We start from the raw sequence: 19,999 nt of genomic DNA on the forward strand, positions 1-19,999 counted from the left end.
AGGTGTTTTCGGTAAAGTCACGTAGGTAAAAAATAAAATTAAAAGTTTATAAAACTAATAATGGAAATAAAATAAGAAATCACGACGTTTCGGAGGCAACACAAGTCTCCGTCATCAGGTGGGACCGTCACAGCTAAAATTATCGTGAGGCTTAAATATATGAATGTGTCGTTAAACCCGCCACCACCCGACACAGCCAACTAGTGAGGTTTGTCACGTAAACAGAACGTGGCCAATTCGTCACTAGTACAGCACTAGTGTATAGTGTAGTGTATAGTGTAGTGTATAGTGTAGTGTGTAGTGTATAGTGTAGTATACAGCACTAACCGGTTGTGTGTTGGAGAGCCAAGCCACAACATTTACAATCTGAGTACGACGTTTCGCCAGTAATCACAACCAGCTTCATCAGGCGACAGCCAGATTTGTGGAAAGTCCACCTGTTTCGTTCCTTAAATAGAGGGGCAGCTGTGATGACGTCACTTCTGTGCTATTCTTTATATTATATCTTTATATGGTAAGCAACGCACATTATGCATGCGCATTATGGGAGCCCATTGTTCTTGTACTTCCTGTCGATTGTGTGAACTAAAATAGCCGTACCAACGGTAATCCCTGTTGAAGTATGGTGGCCTGTATAGGCATGCATTTAAACAATGTACTGTTTGATGATTCGCTTCCAAGCAGCACTAAGTCTGCAGCTTTTTAGTCTATTTTAATAAATGTTAAAACTGACTTCTCACTGACGTTAACGCATGATGCATGAATGATCTTTTTTCTCTCAGAAAGTATTTTGTTAACAAGACGATTCAGGCACACAACACAGCAGAGGTGGGACAAAGTCATTGTTATGCAAGTCCAAGTCGAGTCGCAAGTCATCAAATTCATGACTCGAGTCTGACTCGAGTCCAATTCACATGACTCGAGTCCACACCTCATAGGTGGGACAAAGTCATTGTTATGCAAGTCCAAGTCGAGTCGCAAGTCATCAAATTCATGACTCGAGTCTGACTCGAGTCCAAGTCACATGACTCGAGTCCACACCTCTGCAACACAGAGGATATGAAAGAGCGTTGACACCAACACAACACACACTTTACGGATGGATCACAGTGCAGCTTGAATTATCGATTTAATAGAATGAAAATTACAGCTGTGTAATCTGTGAACATTCATCAATTGTGGTTTGTATCAATTCGTTGGGTGTTCTTGGTCGAATTTTGTAAACGATCGATATGAGGTGACCCCACAGGAAGAAGAAAAATTGATATTAATAATGATGACAGATTAACTTGTAGAATAAACTATTGTTTTAATGCCAGTGTTAAAATAAATAATATATCCATGTGTCCTGGCCAGTCACGCAGTGTTGGTGATGACGCACGTGTTTCCGACAAAACGTCTTGCCAACTCGAATTGTAAATGTTGTCGTGGGTTTACTCTCCAACGCACACCCGATTAGTGCTGAACTTGTAACGAATTGGCACGTGTTCTGTTTACGTGACACAACCTTTACTAATTGGGTGCGTCGGTTGGTAGTGGGTTTAACGACGCAATTATATTTACGCGATCTAAAATATATATATTATGGAGCAATTAACAGCACCGAGCTCCCGTATATACAGTATGTATTGTATTTGTAATGGATTCAACTGAGTCGCAGACGTAAACTTTGAAGGCAACACATTTATTCAGTTCCAACACACGGGGTAACTTCCCCTTAACAGAATAACAACCTAAGGTGGTGACCACCCGGCTAACTACACTAGTTACTACGTAACTGCTACTACAGACCCGGGACTACAACATCTGCCCGGGTCCACGTGCTGGAAGACTCGTTGAACGGAGATCATAGACGAAGGGTTTCTTTCCCGGGATGAACAACAACCCTGGTCGCTCTCGGGGACCCGGCTGATATTCTCTGTGGTTTGGCCGGCTCCGCCCTTGGCCACGCCCACCTTCCAGAATCCTCGGGAAAGATCTGGGTCCCAATCACGTGACCCCCCCAGCCCCCACAGACCCTGTCCTGTAGGGCCGGCACTGCACTGACAGCCTGGTGACATCCAGCGATGTCGCTACATTATTTACTACTCAACTTTTCTACGCTATTCTTTGTTGCACGGCTGCAATTTTCTTTGCTCTGTCGGCGTTAGCCACTGAGCTCGTTACGGGTTTCTGTTTTCTCATTCCTGTTGCTTCGTGCTCCCCCGGTACCGTTCCCGTTCCGTCGTCATGTGCACCGCTGCACTACGCTACTGAGGGCGATATTGGCACGTAAAATTAAGATTGATTGATTGATTTGTATAATGTTTTCAATGGAACCTCCATGAACAAATCATTATTCCGCATCCCATGATGTACCTGACCAGCTCCCTAAACTCGATCTATACCCTTGTAAAGTTCACTATTTCATATTCAATATCATTTGTAGATGCTTTTTATTTACCATACTTCGCGTGTTCTGCTGTACTTTAAAGATTACCGTACTCGTGAATGAAACGCAAATATATCGAGTTCATTCATCCATTGGTGACAATGTTACATCCATTCGTGACGATGTTATAGCCATTCGTGTACCACAATGCTCAAACGTGGAAAGTACACCGTAATCCGAGGACAAGTCAAATAACCGACGTTCAGAAAAAAATCACACTTCACCAAGACACGTCATCTTGCGTGGAGGAGAAACAAAAAAAGTATTACAATAATTCCAACTGTTTGCCAGGACAGTCTAAGTCCACATTTCTCAGAAAGGTTCCCGGTCTTCTCCTCCTCTTCATGGCATCTCCACCTCCTCCTCGAGGCATCTCCTTCCCCTCTCCTCCTCCTCCTTCCCCTCTCCTCCTGCTCCTCCCTCTCCGCCTTCTCCACCTCCTGTCGCCCGCTCCTCTTCACGGCAGCTGCTCCTCAAACAGCACGGAGCACAACGTGGCGAGCACCGCGGGGGCCCCGTCTCCCTCCTCCTCCTCCTCACGCGGGCCCTCCCCCCTCTCCTCCTCTTCCTCCTCCTCCGTCCTCCGCTCCATTTCGTCGGCCGTCCTCGGTGGCACGGCAATCGCCGTGGGCCCCGTGGGCCCCGCGAGGAACGGTGCCGCCGTGACGCCGACTCTACCCAGCGCGGCCGCCACGGTCGGGCCCACGCCTCGACCTGCACGGCCTTCCGCCTCCTCCTCCTCCTGATACGCCCCTCGGCGACGGTCGCTCGTCCCGGTAACGTGGAGCTGCGATGCGGGGACGCACGCGGGCCCCACGGGGTCCAGGAAGGGGCCCGGGTTCGAGACCGGGCGAGCGGCACGGCCGGGAGAGAGGCCCAGCACTGTGGGCGAGAGCGTGGGCCCAGCACCGTGCATTGCGGCTGCGAAGGCAACGTCGCCTAAACGCACGCAGACGGAACATGCACGGAGACACTGAGACTTTTGCATTTAAACTTGAACCACGATGTTGCGTTGTGTTGTCACTGCGCTCAATGGCACGTTTCCTGTACGCGGCTTTTACTTCAGCACATCGGTGTGATGGCGAGTAAACCCACAACAATTACAATTGAGTACGACGTTACGCTGGTGATTTACAATTAGCTTCATCAAGCGATTTGCCACACTTTATCATGGTTGGCTACGTCGGGTGCGAAATAAGTTCACCATACACAGATTAGCACGGCTGGCTACGTAGGGTGTGAAAGAACTTCAACACACACACAAGGAGAAGGAGAGGCACGGGAAGAGGCACGGGGAGCAGCGACGTACCGGCGGCGACTCCGGCGCTCCCACGAGAGAGCGGCCAGCCGCCTTCGCCGCCGCCGTCCTTCGCCGCGGGACCCGGGGAGGGGGCCGCACGGGGGTCCCACGGGGGCGGCCGGGGGCCGGCGCCGCTCGACGACCACGACGGCGACGACGCGGAGGGCGGCCGCGTGGAACCTTCCGGGGCCAGGGCTCCCGCGTGGCCGTGCTGCGGCCCGACGCGGCGGCCGGCTCCACCGCCGTCGTTGTCGTCGTCGTCGTTGAGATGACCGCCAGCGTCGTCGAGATGACCGCCAGCGTCGTCTCCGTCCTCTCCTTCTTCGTCGTCGCCGTCGTCGCCGTCGTCATCCCCGGCACTGCTGCCCCCAGTCGGCTCGCTGCAGAAGAGCGTCCATGGAGTGTGGCATTAATTGGCCACTGAGTCTAAACTAAACACGTATTTTATTTTTACCAGTTTAAGGCGCCACTTAGCTACGTGGCTCTTGTTCAGACGCGACCTGCCCGTCGATGAAGTGGCTTGTCACGTGGAAATCTGTAGCAGCCAAATACTCTAAACCAGTGGTTCTGGAACTTGACTGCAGCCCGATTCTCAGAAAGGGCATCTCGCAGCCCCAGGTGTTGCGTGCACCCCAGGTGAAGAGCCACTGATCGTAGCGCATGCTTTGAAATGTGGAGGGAAAAATTGGGGAACACGGAGAAAAATCCACACGGCCATGGGGAGAGACACGCACACTCCAAATATACAGCAGCAGGCATCAGGGTCGGGATTGAACACGTGACCTCCTGCATACCAGGCGAGGGAGTTAACATCTAGCAGCCGTAGCACCCCACAATGGTGAAGTCCACCTACGCATCATCAGCCTGATGTGACGGCCTCCTCCAATATCAACATTGCCGATAACATGACGATCATCATCATCATCTCCATTTGCACGTTCGTCGGTTCCATTTAACTGCACAACAACAGTCGAGAGATAAACTCAGTCCACTCCCCCCGCGCGCCCCCACCACGGCCAGCGCCCATCATCTTCCCTCTAAGAGGGTGATACAATGACGACCACTTTGTGGGAAATTACCAGATGTTCTATGGGTCTCTATGTGAATCTATGGGTCTCTATGTGAGTCCATGGGTCTCTATGTGAGTCTATGGGTCTCTATGTGAGTCAATGGGTCTCTATGTGAGTCTATGGGTCTCTATGCAAGTCTATGGGTCTCTATGGGGTTTCTATGTGTGTCTATGGGGTCTATATGTGTGTCTATGGGTCTCTATGGGAGTCTATTGGGTCTCTATGCAAGTCTATGGGAGTCTATGGGTCTCTATGGGTCTCTATGGGGTCTTTATGGGATTCTATGGGGTCTGTACGCCAGGCCGTGCACCTGGCGAGCGAGGAATCTGGGCGGTGCCTCCCTCGGGGCTTGGAGCTGCCAGGTGTCGGCTCTCGAGACCACGTGGGATGGGGGGGCAGCGGGGGGGGGGGGGGGTCTGGGGGGAGGGGCGGGGCAGGGGGGGGTGAGGAGGCTTGTCCACGCACTGGCGAGCAGGAGAGGTCAGTCCAGCACGGAGGCTCTCCTGGCCACAGTTCTCCATAATGGAGATGGCTGTGGGTTACGAGAGCTCAGCTTTATAGGGGTATCTATGCGAGTCTATGGGGTCTCTATGTGAGTCTATGGGGTCTCTATGCGAGTCTATGGGGTTTCTATAGGGGTGTCTATGCGAGTCTATGGGGTCTCTATGTGAGTCTGTGGGTCTCTATATGAGTCTATGGGGTCTCTATGTGAGTCTATGGGTCTCTATGTGAGTCTATGGGGTCTCTATGCGAGTCTATGGGTCTCTATGTGAGTCTATGGGGTCTCTATGTGAGTCTATGGGTCTCTATGCGAGTCTATGGCATGTGTATGTGAGTCTATGAGGTCTCTATGCGAGTCTATGGGTCTCTATGTGAGTCTATGGGTCTCTATGCGAGTCTATGGTGTGTGTATGTGAGTCTATGGGGTCTCTATAGGAGTCTATGGGTCTCTATAGGGGTCTCTAAAGGAGTCTGTGGTGTGTGTGTGTCAGTATTCTTCATTGACGGTAGCAGTCAGCGCGCTGTGCTGCGACCCGGGTTCGATTCCCGCTCAAGGCCAACACCCGTGACGATTATCTGAACCGGCCCTGGGCCTCCCCAAGGTCGACTCAGCCTCAAATGAATATCTGGTGCGGTGTGTAGACATCGCCACTCGGGAGACAAAGGCGGCTGGGAGTGGTGCTGGCCAACCACCTATCGTGTACTGTGCCGGCCTTCATAGGTGCTCGCTAACAGCACTTGCCCCTATAGTCTGGTCAGGCTTTTCGTGTTGAGTTTTCTGTCCTTCCCCCGCGCCTCCGATTCGCCGAGGCCGGCTACGTACGGTGCCAAAGAAGTTCAGCGTTGCACCGCCGTCCTTCACCGCAAAGCCCCTGACATGCCCCCCCCACCCCCCCGACAAAACACCGCCACCACCGCCATCGTCGTGCCCGTGGTCGTGCTGCTGTCAAACCCCCACGGGTTTCAAACGCGCGGGCGGCCCTCGTTCGCGCCGGCCAAAGGGCCCCCCACCTTCCGAGAATGAGCGACGAGCTCGTGGCTCGAGGTCTCTGCGCGAGATCCGGGGGTGGCCGCGGGAGGAGGGCACAGAGGGCCGCGCTACTCGCCTGCGCCGAGGTTGCCGCCGGTCCCCCGCTGGGCCTGGCGCGCGGTCGCGCTGCCGCCGGTTCTTGAACCAGTTGGCGACCTGCGTGGCGGTGAGGCCCGTGGCGCGCGCCAGCTGCAGCTTCTCCTCGGGGCTCGGGTAGCGCGCGCCGCCGTAGCTCTCCATCAGCGCCCTGCGCCGGCAAAGGCAACGTCAAGAGAGGTGGTCCACGACAGACCCCGGGCTGCAGGAGCGGGCGCCCGCGTCGCTGTGTGGGGCGAGTGGCGCTAGCGGGGAGCAGCGATAAGCGACCGGCGCGGCGGGCGAGGGGGTGGAGTGGGTGGCCAACATCGCGTGAAGCCTCGTGGTGTCGTGATGCCTTGAGGCTCCACTGCACTGTGGCTTGTTTGTATGTTTCACTAGTTTTTGCTAATCGGAGGTGCGTGGGGGAAGGACAACGAACTAGACGCAAAAATAAGTTCTAAAGAAAAGAGTTGGCCAATCTAGATGATGATGATGATTTAAAAGTGCATAGCATACTCTTTGGTTTTTTCGGTAAAGTCACGTAGGTAAAGCAATAAATAAAATAAAATAAATGAAAACAACTAAATTAAATCACGACGTTTCGGAGGCAACACAAGCTTCCTTCATCAGGTGTAAAAAAGGGCACAGCAAAATAACACCCAGTGACTTCCTGATATTGGAAGGAAGAGCGTTCCAGACGGCCGCGGGAGCAGCGCATCTGAAAGCGCCGCGCGGCGATGCGGTGACGACCGGAGGAGTTGGCGCTTGACGCCCCATCGACGCACTCAGCAGCGACGTGCTGTCATTTCATTTCGTGGCGAGCGCTCTGCGTGCTACGAGCGATGGCGCCGCCACCGCCGCTCCAGAAGCTCCCGGCGCGTGGAGCCAAAACGTCGGACACCGTGCCGAGCAGCGCGCGGTTCAAGTACGCCGATTAGTTTTTTAAAACTTTTTTTTTTACTTTGTAAATCGACCGGGCGACAAACCCTCGCGAGCGCCCTTCCCGATTGCGAGCGCGTCACCCGCGTGCTCGCTCCTTGAAGCAGTAGCTCGTGCGCTCGCCGTCCCAGATGGTGCGGGGCGGCGGGTGCCTCTTGCGCACGCGGTACTTGTCCACGGCGCCCAGCGCGCGGCCCCTCGCCCGCTCCGCCTCCAGGTAGCGCGCCCGGAACCACAGCGCCTGGCGGCAGCAGCAGCAGCAGCAGCAGCGGCAGCGGCAGAGAATTTACAGATGAGAATGAGAATCTGTAGGTGAGAGAGAGAATGAGAATCTGCAGGTGAGAGGGCGAGCGAGTGACCTGCAGGTGAGAGAGAGAATGAGAATCTGCAGGTGAGCGAGCGAGTTACCTGCAGGTGAGAGCGAGAATGAGAATCTGCAGGTGAGAGAGAGAGTGAGAATTTGCAGGTGAGAGAGCGAGCGAGTCACCTGCAGGTGAGAGAGAGAATGAGAATCTGCAGGTGAGCGAGCGAGTTACCTGCAGGTGAGAGCGAGAATGAGAATCTGCAGGTGAGCGAGCGAGTTACCTGCAGGTGAGAGCGAGAATGAGAATCTGCAGGTGAGAGAGAGAGAGTGAGAATTTGCAGGTGAGAGGGCGAGCGAGTTACCTGCAGGTGAGAGAGAGAGTGAGAATTTGCAGGTGAGCGAGCGAGCGAGTTACCTGCAGGTGAGAGAGAGAGTGAGAATTTGCAGGTGAGAGGGCGAGCGAGTGACCTGCAGGTGAGAGAGAGAATGAGAATTTGCAGGTGAGAGAGAATGAGAATCTGCAGGTGAGTGAGCAAGCGAGCGAGTCACCTGCAGGTGAGAGAGAGAGTGAGAATTTACAGGTGAGCGAGCGAGTCACCTGCAGCTCCGCGTGGTGGCGCGCCTCGAAGTCGTGGCCCTCCAAGACGTCGTACAGCTCCCGGTAGCTGCCCGAGTGGAAGGCCACGTGGGCGCGGGCCCTCAGCACGGCCTCGTCGCGGGACGCGGCCGCGGGCCCCGGCAGGGCCCAGAGGAAGCGGGCGAGGCGCGCCACGTCGCCTCCTTGCTGCAGCGCCTCGCACACGCACGCCACCTGGGCCCGCGGGGAGGACGCCCAGACGGGCCAACGCGTTCCTCTGCATCTACGAAGCTGATGGCTCTTTGCTGTTGTTGTTGTGCTGTTGTTGTTGTGCTGTTGTTGTTGTGCTGGTGTTATGTATTGATGGATGTATCGTCGTGGCGTGCTGTGGGACCCCACGTCTTAACATAATGGGCTTTCTTGTAAATATCTGGTAGTTCATGAGTAATTAACTACCGGTAGTTCACCAGTAATTAACTATTGGTAGTTCAGTAATTAATATCTGGTAGTTCACCAGTAATTAACTATTGGTAGTTCAGTAATTAATGAAGTAATTTCTGCTAAACTCCCACCCGCTCCCTCGTGATGGTTTGCGTCAGGGCCACGTCCACCGTGACACATCCCAGGACAACTCTCGCCGCTGCTGCTGCCGCTGCGGCGGCTACCAGGACACTCGCTCCACATCCACGCCAGCGAACCCCCCCCCGCCCACCAGCAGCCCCCCAACAGCCCCCTTACCAGCCCCCCCCACCAACCCCCTCCCCACCAGCCCTCCCCACCAGCCCCCCCCACCAGCCCCCCCCCCACCAACCCCCCCACCAGCCCCCCCCCACCAACCCCCCCCACCAGCCCTCCCCACCAGCCCCCCCCCCACCAACCCCCCCCGCCCCCCTCACCAACCCCCCCACCAGCCCCCCCCCACCAACCCCCCCCACCAGCCCTCCCCACCAGCCCCCCCCCCACCAACCCCCCCCGCCCCCCTCACCAACCCCTCCACCAGCCCCCCCCACCAACCCCCCACCCCGCCCCCCTCACCTGCTCATCAGAGAAGCCGGTCATGAGGCCTCCTTCCGGGACGCCAGCCGCTCCACTCCCCGCTGCCCCTTGGGGTCCTGGGACAGAGGCCATGGACCCAGTGTCCTCCTCTTCCTCCTCTCCCCCACCTCGGTGTGCCCCTGCCGAGCGTGACGACCCCGGGGTCTCACGGCGACTCGCGCGTACGAGAGACGTGGGAGCGCTGGACAAGACGCAGACAAAGGTCCCCCGGATAGTCTTAACGGACTTTTTGGGGCAAGTGCTGTTCGCGAGCAGCACTTGCCCGATGAAGGCCGGCACGGCACATGGCGATGTTTATTACGCACCGCACCAGGTATTCATTTAAGGCTGAGTCGACCTAGGGGGGTTCAGATAATCGCCGCTTGTGTCGGACCTGGGTCGCTGTGTTCGTAGCGCAGCGCGCTGACCACTGCGCCACCGCTCCCCACTCACGTGCACACCTGCACACGTGCGCACCCGTAGGTATAGAGTGCACGTGTGACACACACGTGATGCACACGTGGGTCACTCGTACGCGTGCTAACACATGTTAACGCACAGACAAAGTTGCCCCGTAAAGCCTGTGCCAGACTGTTGGGGCAAGTGCCGTTCGAGCACACAGATGAAGGCCCGCGAGGCACCACGTGTGGCTAGCACCACGCCCGGCCGCCTTTGTCTCCCCGGTGCTAATGTTTTGTACGCACCGCATCAGACACCTATTTAAGGCTGAGTCGAGCTAGGGGAGGCCCAGGACTGGGACCGGTTCCGATATTCGCCACTGATGTTGGCCGTGATCGAACTCGGGTCGCCGGGTGTTGAGCGCAGTGCGCTAACCACTGCACCACCGCTCGACACACACACACGTGCAAGTTCACAAGTACAGCACACGAGTAGCAGCCATAGCCCAAACAACAGCAGTAGCAGTAACAGCAGTAGCAGTAACAGCAGTCATAGCATCAGTAACAACAGCAGTAGCAGTAACAGCAGTAGCAGCAGGAACAGCATCAGTAACAACAGCAGCAGTAGCAGTAACAGCAGAAGTACCTGCAGCAATAACAGTAGCGCTGGTGGCAGTAGTAGCAGTAGTACTCGTCTGTGTGTGTGCGGGGTGAGTGTCTATGTGTGGTGTGCGGGGTGAGTGTCTGTGGGTCTGTGTGTGTGTGCTTGGTGAATCTGTCTGCGTGTGTCGGGGTGAGTATCTGTGTGTGTGCTTGGGTGAGTGTCTGTGTGTGTGTGCGGGGTGAGTGTCTGTGTGGTGGTGAATTTGTCTGTGTGTGTGTGTGCGGGGTGAGTCTCTGAGTCTGTGTGTGTGCTGGGTGAAATCTGTCTGTGTATGTCGGGGTGAGTGTCTGTGTGTGTGTGTGTGCTGGGTGTCTCTGTGTGTGTGTGTTCTGGGTGAATCTGTCTGCGTGTGTGTCTGTCTGTGTGTGTGTGTTGGGTGAATCTGTCTGTGTGTGTGTGTTGGTGAGTGTCTGTGTGTAAGTGTGCTGGGTGAGTCTGTGTGTGTGTTCTGAGTGAGTCTGTGTGTGTGTGTATTCTGGGTGAATCTGTCTGTGTGTGGTGAATCTGTGTGTGTTCTGAGTGAATCTGTGTGTGTGTGTTGGGTGAATCTGTCTGTGTGTGTGTGTTCTGGGTGAATCTGTCTGTGTGTGTGTGTCTGTGTGTGTGTGTGTTGGGTGAATCTGTCTGTGTGTGTCTGTCTGTGTGTGTGTTGGGTGAATCTGTCTGCGTGTGTTCTCCGCACTGAACGCTGTGGGTGGAGCGGCGTTGGAGGCACGAGTGGCTGGGAGCGTGTGGAGAGAGAGAGATTGTTTGTAAGTGGGCGTGAGTCATGGGCGGTGTGAGTGACACTTGACCCGGTCCAGGGGGCCTCCCCTAGGTCGACTCAGACTCAAACGAGAACAGTGTCTGGTGCGATGTGTAAACAGCAGCACTGGGGAGACAAAGGCGGTCGGGCCTATTAAGGCCGGCACAGCCACACGAGGGGGTGTTGGTGGCCAGCACCACGCCCGAACGCCTTTGTCTCCCCAGTGGCGATGTTTACACACCGCACCAGGTACTCATTTGAGGCTGAATCGACCTAGGGGAGGCCCAGGACCGGTTCAGATAATCGTCACGGGTGTTGGTGGCCGTGAGCGGGAATCAAACTCGGGTCGCTGGGTTCATAGCGCAGCGCGCGAACTGCTACACATCCGCACACACGTGTACACACACACACGTGTACACACACAGACACGTGTACACACACACGTGTACACACACGTGTACACACACACACACGTGTACACACACACACACGTGTACACACACAGACGTGTACACACACACGCGCGCGTACACACACACACGCGCGTACACACACACACACGTGTACACACACACACGTGTACACACACACACGCGTACACACACACACACGCGTACACACACACGTGTACACACACACGCGTGTACACACACACGCGCGTACACACACACACACGCGTACACACACACACGTGTACACACACACACACACGCGTGTACACACACACGCGCGTACACACACACACACGCGTACACACACACACGTGTACACACACACGCGTGTACACACACACGCGCGTACACACACACGCGCGTGTACACACACGTGTGCAGCTATTGAGTGCCGCATGTTTAACTCAGTCGAAGCCGACAGACGCGGACGTTGAGGTGGTAAAGGCGTGAATCCCGAGGTGTGAGCAGAATGTGAACTCGATTCGCAAAGCCGTCAACTCCTCACCAGTGCCCTCTGCCTCACTGCAGAACAACTCAGACCTTATTGGTCACCCCGTGCTCCTGATACGTCTCAACTTCCATCCTACAAAGTCCCATCACGAGGGAGAAACACAAATAGACAAAACAAATAATTGTGTTTGCCCGTATTGAAACGGCTGTACGTCATGTGGACCTGAACACGGGAATTTCCCTGCGCAAGGATATGGCGTAAACCGTCTGGGTTGACAGCGATGTGATTCACGCGGGCACGTGTCTCGCTCGAACCCACCCTCACATCCCGACAGAGCCCCATTCGCGCTCGGGGACCACGGTTCGACTCCTGGTAAGGCCAGGCCGAGATTTGAGCGGAGCCGCAAACACATCCCGACGGAGGGAGCTGCTGGTAGGAACGTTGGGTTGCTCCGGTCAATGGCCAGGGTCAACGGCGGCGTGGTGTATTCCGCAAATATGCCCGACTGTGAGGGCGGGCACAAGCCGGCGTGAGTAGGTTAAACGTTGAGTTTTATAAGGGCACACACGGGGTGACCAGCCCCCACCCCACCCAGCCCCACCCCTCCCACCCCCCACCCAGCAGCGCCCCTCCAACAACAACCGGAGGACGGAGGAGCGACGCTCACAACAACGAGCGGAACGCCGGGTGGCTAAAGCACAGCAAGTTGGCCACAGTAGGGGGCACAGGTGGTGTATCAGCCACTCATCTCAGTCAGTCGACCCGTGGCACCTGGGTCTGCCCCGTGACCTCCTGCACAGCGGGCGTTCGACACTTCACGTGGCCTCAAGTTGTACCTAGCCTGGCACAAGCGTATAGGTGTGTGTCTGTATAGGTGTCTGCATAGGTGTATGTCTGTATAGGTTTGTGGGGAGCGGTAGTGTAGCGGTTAGCGCTACGCTGCGCTGCAAACCTGGCGACCCGGGTTCGACCCCCCGCTCACGGCAAACACCAGTGACGATTATCTGAACCGGTCCTGGGCCTCCCCTAGTTGACTCAGCCTCAAATGAGTACCTGGTGCGGTGTGTAAACATCGTCACTGGGGATACAAAGGCGGCCGGGCGTGGTGTTGGCCACTCACCTCCTCGTGTGCCGTGCCGGCCCTTTATAGGTGCTCGCTAGCAGCACTTGCCCCTACAGTCTGATAAGGCTATACGGGGTATATTTGCCTTTATCTTTGTGTATGCTTCGCCGGTGTGTGTATGTGTCTGTATAGGTGTGTGTGTGATGGAGGGATGTAATCGCGTCACGTGGGAGCTGAAACCCGTGTGACCGGCATTCCCAGCTCCACGCGGGGGCGGCTCCGGACGGGACCCGCACAGATAAAGATCCCCCATGTAGCCTGCCAAGACTGTTGGAGCAAGGGCTGTTAGCGAGCGACTTTGCTCGTGTTAAGCCAGCGCTGCAGAGAAAGCTCACTGCCAAAGAGCCGCGTGGCTGACGGGAAGTGTCAGGACAAACGATGATACGTTGAATTCCTACGTGAAGAGAGAGATATGGGAGAAGGCGTTTTCCTATTGTCCACTTATATACTTCATTTACGATTGTTGTATGGCCAGAACCACGCCCGGCCGCCTTTGTCTCCCCAGTGCCAATACCAATACCCGGCCATTCGCCACAAAGTGACGGTGACGTCACCACGGCGCCTGTGCCAGGCCAGGTGCACTTTGAGACCTCGTGAAGTGTCGAAGGCTCGCTGACAGGAGGTCTCGGGACAGACCCGGCAGGTGCCATGGGCCATCTGACTGAGATGACCGGTAGATGCACCACCAGCTGTATCCCCTACAGTGCCAACTTTCTGTATTTTAGCCGCCCGGTGTTCCGCTCGTTGTTGTGAGCGGGGAGCACTGGGGTATATGACTCAGCTAACGCAGCCTCGCCTTCATGATGACCTCACTGATCATGGGAACTGTGCCCAGATCTTTCAAGGATCCGTGAGCTCCTCACACTCGAATCCCAGTCTGGTTAAACGCAGGAGGGATGGCAGGCACGGCAGCCTGAATGTTTACATCCAGCGCAGATGTTCCCGTAAAGGGCTCCACGTTTCGCAAGCAAAGAGACGGGGAGGGCATGACCGTGGCCGAGACGACTCGGGTCTTGACGTGGTGCGGCAGGTCACGTAGCTTTCACACAGCAAAGATAATGCCGCTCGACCGACTCGGAGTGAGATCTCCGCTGCCTAACCGGAGCTGGTCACGAGCACGCTGGCCAGGTGCGTGACCTCTTTCACCCTCTCCACAAATGCCCCATCGCTCATGGGGAGTTGAGGGGGGTGGCGAGTTGAGGGAGTTGAGTATTCAAACGGTTTAACGCGTAGGCTTTTGCAGGAGGATTTCTACACAAATCTGGCTGTCGCCTGATGATGCCGGTTGTAATTACTGGCGAAACGTCGTACACTCAGATAGTGAATGTTGTGGATTTGCTCTCCAACACACCGGTGTTGCTGTACCAGTGTAGTGACTGACTCAGAGACACTAAGAGGAGGAGGCACTCTGTTTATTAAGACGGCCTTAACAGTAACACTTGGTAACTACGGCTCTCAGTCAGCGCAGCTGGTAGAACTGCCTGACTGGTGACGCCGAGACGGTGAAGACGGAGACAGCAGTGAGGACTCCAGCAGCAGCAGCGCAACGGGGACCCCCCCCCCACTCCACACGACAGCCCCGAGCTCCCCTCCCGGGGCCCCTCTTATACGGTCACGTGGCCTGGCTCCGCCCCTGGCCACGACCCCTTCTGGAACCTACCAACGGGTTCTCGGTGTGCCCCCTTCCGTGACCCTTCCCCTACATCCCTCTCTGGTCTATCACGTGACCTGCTGTCAGTCAGGGCTGCTGTAAGCTTCAAGATCCCCTTCCCTGTCAGCAGCCAGCGCTATGCTGCTACGTGACCGATTCTATTCCACTACACTAGTAACGAATTGGCACGTTCTGTTTGCATGACAAACCTTACTGATTGGCTGTGTTGGCTGGTGGCAGGTTTAAAGACATTTATATTTACGCGACCTAACCCAACAAAAAAACACCTGTATTATGGAGCATCCAACCCGTATAAATGTACTCAGCCACGTGGCTTTGTTTGAGTGGGACTGGTGGCATGGTTCCAGATTTTGCAGCAGTCTCAACTCATTCTCAGAGTGAGCAGTAATCACTTGATCAGCATTTCATAAGCACAGTTGACCATTTGGAAGCCATCAAATTGGAATCCATCTATTTGGAAGCCATCAATTTCATAAATACCGTTGACCAATTGGAAACCATCCGATTGGAAGCCATCCATTTCATAAACACCGTTGATCAATTGGAAGCCATCCGTTCACCACGCCCGGGCATCGATCTGCCTCGCTATTGTATCTGTACCGGATGTTAATTCCTGTGATGCAGCCATGGAAGAAGGTTCTTCAACTATACGTGGTCAAAAGATGTTTTTCACGCTTCACCCCAAAGTGAACAGAAAATGGCTCTGACGTATGACTTAATGGTTGTGGTTTGGTTTTTAATCCATATTGAGGCCCTTTAAAATTGTCCTCAAGGCGACGTTGAAGAACAATTCTCCGAGTTCGATTACCGCTCACGGCCAACACCGGTGACGATTATCTGAACCGGTCCTGGGCCTCCCCTAGGTCGACTCAGCCTCAAATGAGTACCCTGGAGTGTTGTGTAAATATTGCCACTGGGGAGAGACAAAGGCGGCCGGGCGTGGTGCTGGCCACCCACCCCTCGTGTGCTGTGCATAACCTTCATAGGTGCTGCTCGCTAACAGCACTTGCCCCAATAGTCTGTTACGGGCTTTGTCTTGTATGCATGCTGAACTTCTTTCGCACCGTACGTAAGCCAACCGCTTGCTCATCGGAGGTGCGGGGAAGGACAAGAAACCAAGCAACAGAATCAGCGCGCACGCCCCACTTTCGTTCGAGAGGCAGATCGCCCGGGCACCCTTCAGCTGCTGTGGGAGCAGTCCTGTGCTCCAGGTAGTTGCTGTGATGCAGCAACACGTCGCGGGGAACTTGCGTTGAGATTTGGTGATAAGTCGCTCTTCGCTGAGCGATCATTGGTGGACACGTCGCTTTTGAAAAAGTGATTTTGTATTTACCTTTCTTGTACTTTGCCCCACTGTCGTGTTTTTGTTGTTGTGTGTGTGACTGTTTCTTGCTGTCACGCTCTTACCCACGTGCCCCTACCTGGACATCTGTGAACAAAAAGAGCTTCATAGCTCATCGGATTCCTCCTGCAGTCTAAACACCGATTCTGATTCTGCTCGGTCTCAAACTCCGGATCGCGAGTGCGCACATGGCTCGGCTATTCACGCCTTTACAACAATACAAAGATCCCCCGTACAGCCTTAACAGGCTGTTGGGGCAAGTGCTGTTAGTGAGCAGCACCTACGGTGGCCGGCACGGCACACGAGGGGGTGGGTGGCCAGCAACCACGCCCGAGCCGCCTTTATCTCCCCAGTGGCGATGTTTACTACACACCGCACCAGGTACTGATTTGAGGCCGAGTCTACCTAGGGGGAGGCCCAGCACTTGTTCAGATAATCCTCACTGGGCGTTGGCCGTGAACAGGAATCGAACTCGGATCACCGGGTTCGTAGCGCAGCGCGTTGATCACTCCACCGCCGCTTATACAAACAACAAAGACAAAGATCCCCCGTGTAGCCTCTACCAGACTGTAGTGGCAAGTGCTGTTAGCGAGCAGCAGCGCCTATGAACGGTACACAAACACACGTCTCTACACACGGGCGCGCGCTTGTGTGCACACTCACTCAAGACTCTTGCAAACACACTGCTACTATTATTAATTCAAAAACACATTCCTTCCTCAAACATCCGCCTTGAGACATCGACTGCCCTCCACGTTACAGGAGGGATAACGTGAGGTGAGTGCCAGTGAGTGCAAGGCCATGGGTTCAATCCCGGGCTGAGAGTCGAATCAGCCAATGATGATTCATCAGTCATTGTTCATCATCTGTCATCATCACGACGCATCTACAACATCCATAATCATCATGCGCATGATACATCCTATTTCAGAATCATCTGTAATTCAACAACAATGACAATAACCATATTGCTGTTAGCATAAGATTATAGGGTACAATAATGTAGGTTTGTACTGGTAGGAACCTCCTGGTTACACCAGCCCACAGGGGATTATTGTGTCCATCCGTCGTGCATCAAAAAATGGGAGGGGTGGGGCTGGGTGGAGAGGGGAGGGTGGGGAGAGGCTGGGTGAGGAGGGGAGGGTGGGGCTAGGTGGGGAGGGTGGGGAGGGGCTGGGTGGGGAGGGTGGGGAGGGGCTGGGTGGGGAGGGTGGGGCTGGGTGGGGATGGGAGAGGTGGGGCTGGGTGGGGAGGGGCTGGTCACCTCGTGGTGCCCTTATAAAACTCAACGTTTAACCTACTCACGCCGACTTGTGCCCGCCCTCACAGTCGGGCATATTTGCGGAATACACCACGCCGCCGTTGACCCTGGCCATTGACCGAGCAACCCAACGTTCCTACCAGCTCCTTCCGCAGGAATGTGTTTATGGATAGGCGTATCTTGTACAGTACTCTCGTGGTAGTGCCTTACGCCAATAATCCTGACTCCAAAGCCATCGTCAGTAACGTTGCTGAAAATACCGAATTCGAGTCGCCGGCCGGGGTTGTACCACTGCGCTACCGACAACCAAAGTCAAAGATCCCCCGTGTAGCCACTCACGACTGTCGGGGAAAGTGCTGTTAGGGAATAGCACGGCACACGAGGGGGTGGGTGGCCAGCGCCACGCCCGGCCGCCTTTGTCTCCCGAACGGCGATGTTTACTACACACCGCACCAGGTACTCATTTGAGGCTGAGTCGACCTAGGGGGAGGCCCAGCACTTGTTCAGATAATCGTCACTGGTGTTGGCCATGAGCGGGAATCAAACTCGGGTCGCCAGGTTAATAGCGCAGCGCGCGAACCACAACACTACCGCTTCCCACTATATACATACACACCTATATATACACACACCTAGTAGCGATAGTACCACCACTCCACCACCGCTCTCCACACCATCACCACCACCGCTCCCCACACTACCACCACCGCTCTCACACCACCACCACCGCTCCCCACACCACCACCACCGCTCTCACACCACCACCACCACCGCTCCCCACACCACCACCACCGCTCCCCACACCACCACCACCGCTCCCCACACCACCACCACCGCTCCCCACACCACCACCACCGCCGTCGTCATCACAGACACAGCGGGGTTCTTCGACCATGTGTCTCACACGTGTGGTGAGATAATGAAAAGAAAATAAAGAAAAATCAGCAAAGCAGCGCGGTGGGGTGGGAGGGGGTGGCACTCGGCACTCGGCGAGTTCCCACGCGCCGCCGTGGGGCCTCTGTGGTCAGCGCAGCCGTCTGACCCCGTGACCCCTACTGAGAACATCTCAGCCTTCTTCTGACCCCGTGCCCCCTACTGGGAACATCTACGGGGGGAGAAAGAGCTTCATAGCTCATCGGATTTCTTCCAGATTCTGATCAAGAAATAAAACGACCAAAGATCCCTCTCCCCCCCTCTAGACTTCAAGGGAGTGGTGGGACAAGTGGTGTTAGCGAGCACCACCACGCCCGGCCGCCTTTGTCTCCCCAGTGCTGACGCTTGTAAGCCTCGTCTTGAACACTCAACTCTCTAAACTGACCTTCAACCCCCGCGTTGTGGCCGTGCGCCCTGCAGGTTCTGTTAATCTCCCGGCTGGCCACACACGGAGGATGAAATGCGCCAGCTTACAAATGTAAACTATTATTATGATGCACCACACAAGGCACTCATTTTAGGCTGAGTTGACCTATCGGAAGCTCAGAACCGGTTTAGATATTCGCCACTCTTGCTATTGGTCGTGAGCGTGAATCGAACTGGGGTCAGCCGGGTTCGTATGGCAGTGCGCTCATCACGACGCTGCCGCTTCCCACTGCAGACACACACACACAGACGCACACACACACGCGCGCACACACACACGCGCACAGACGCACACACATGCCCCATGGCTACTGCGCTTTACAGCCATCCGAGGTGTTATCGGGTACGAACCGCCTGTTGCTCGCTACCATGTCCCGACGTTTCGCTCGACGTGCTGGGCGCTTCTTAACGCAACAACAAACAATCGTACAGAAATGCTAAAATACGACTACAAGGTTATGGTAAACTGATGTGGCGTTAATCGTCCAAGCGTGCTCCGTGTTCCCTCTGCAGTACCCACGTGTCCCATGCTTTTCACCTGACAAGCATTCGTCAGCAGACGAACCACCACCTCATGCGGCTACCGTCCAGGTGTTGTGGCTGTGGACCAGATCCTGATGGGGATTTTTAATCGGCAGACAAGACTGGAAGGTCTCTAGTGAGGTCTCCAGATAACAAGACAGCCATGTCGGTCTCTGGTCAGGGCTTCAAACAACAGCTATGTAGGTCCCTGGTGAGGTCTACAGACAATAGCTAGGCCAGGTAAGTCCCTGGTGAGGTCTACAGACAATAGGCAGTCAGGGCGGGCTGCTCTGCGACATCGGGGCGATTGTTGCGGTCAACTTCCCGAGTTCCAAACGCAACTTCGTCTCACCCGCAAGACACATCAGGGCACCGAAAATAAAACAAAAACCCAGACCGACAGAGCCATTCCGCGACGGTGCTCGGAGCTTACCCGTGTCATCATCAATTTTCAGAACGGGGGCTGTGGTGGGAGTCCAGATCCGTGACCACGCCGTGATTCACGCCACAAGCGCCGTCCTCACCACGCCACTGTGCGTGACCAACTCAATCAAATAAAACTAAAACCCTGTCCAGCGCCTGCCCACCACGCAGCTGTTTCTCGAGCATCTGTGCTCTCTCTCTCTCTCTCCCGTGCCAACACAACTCCCAACAGCCGCTCCCCTCAAACACGTCCCACACCTCCACCCCCCGCCCAGGTGGCCCTCGATCGATCTTCTTCGTCTTAACCTGGCGGGTGCACGGT

The 19,999-nt window shown here is 55.3% G+C and overlaps 1 protein-coding gene across 1 annotated transcript in view; it reads right to left on the bottom strand.

Annotated features, from left to right (window-relative positions):
* LOC144949065 (zinc finger protein DPF3-like) overlaps window positions 1–19,999 on the bottom strand; it is a 324,698-nt gene that overhangs the window by 9,293 nt on the left and 295,406 nt on the right. The gene's annotated exons all lie outside the window — the stretch shown is intronic.

This window comes from Lampetra fluviatilis, chromosome 52 (assembly GCF_964198595.1).
Source record: "Lampetra fluviatilis chromosome 52, kcLamFluv1.1, whole genome shotgun sequence".
NCBI classification, from domain to species: Eukaryota; Metazoa; Chordata; class Hyperoartia; order Petromyzontiformes; family Petromyzontidae; genus Lampetra; species Lampetra fluviatilis.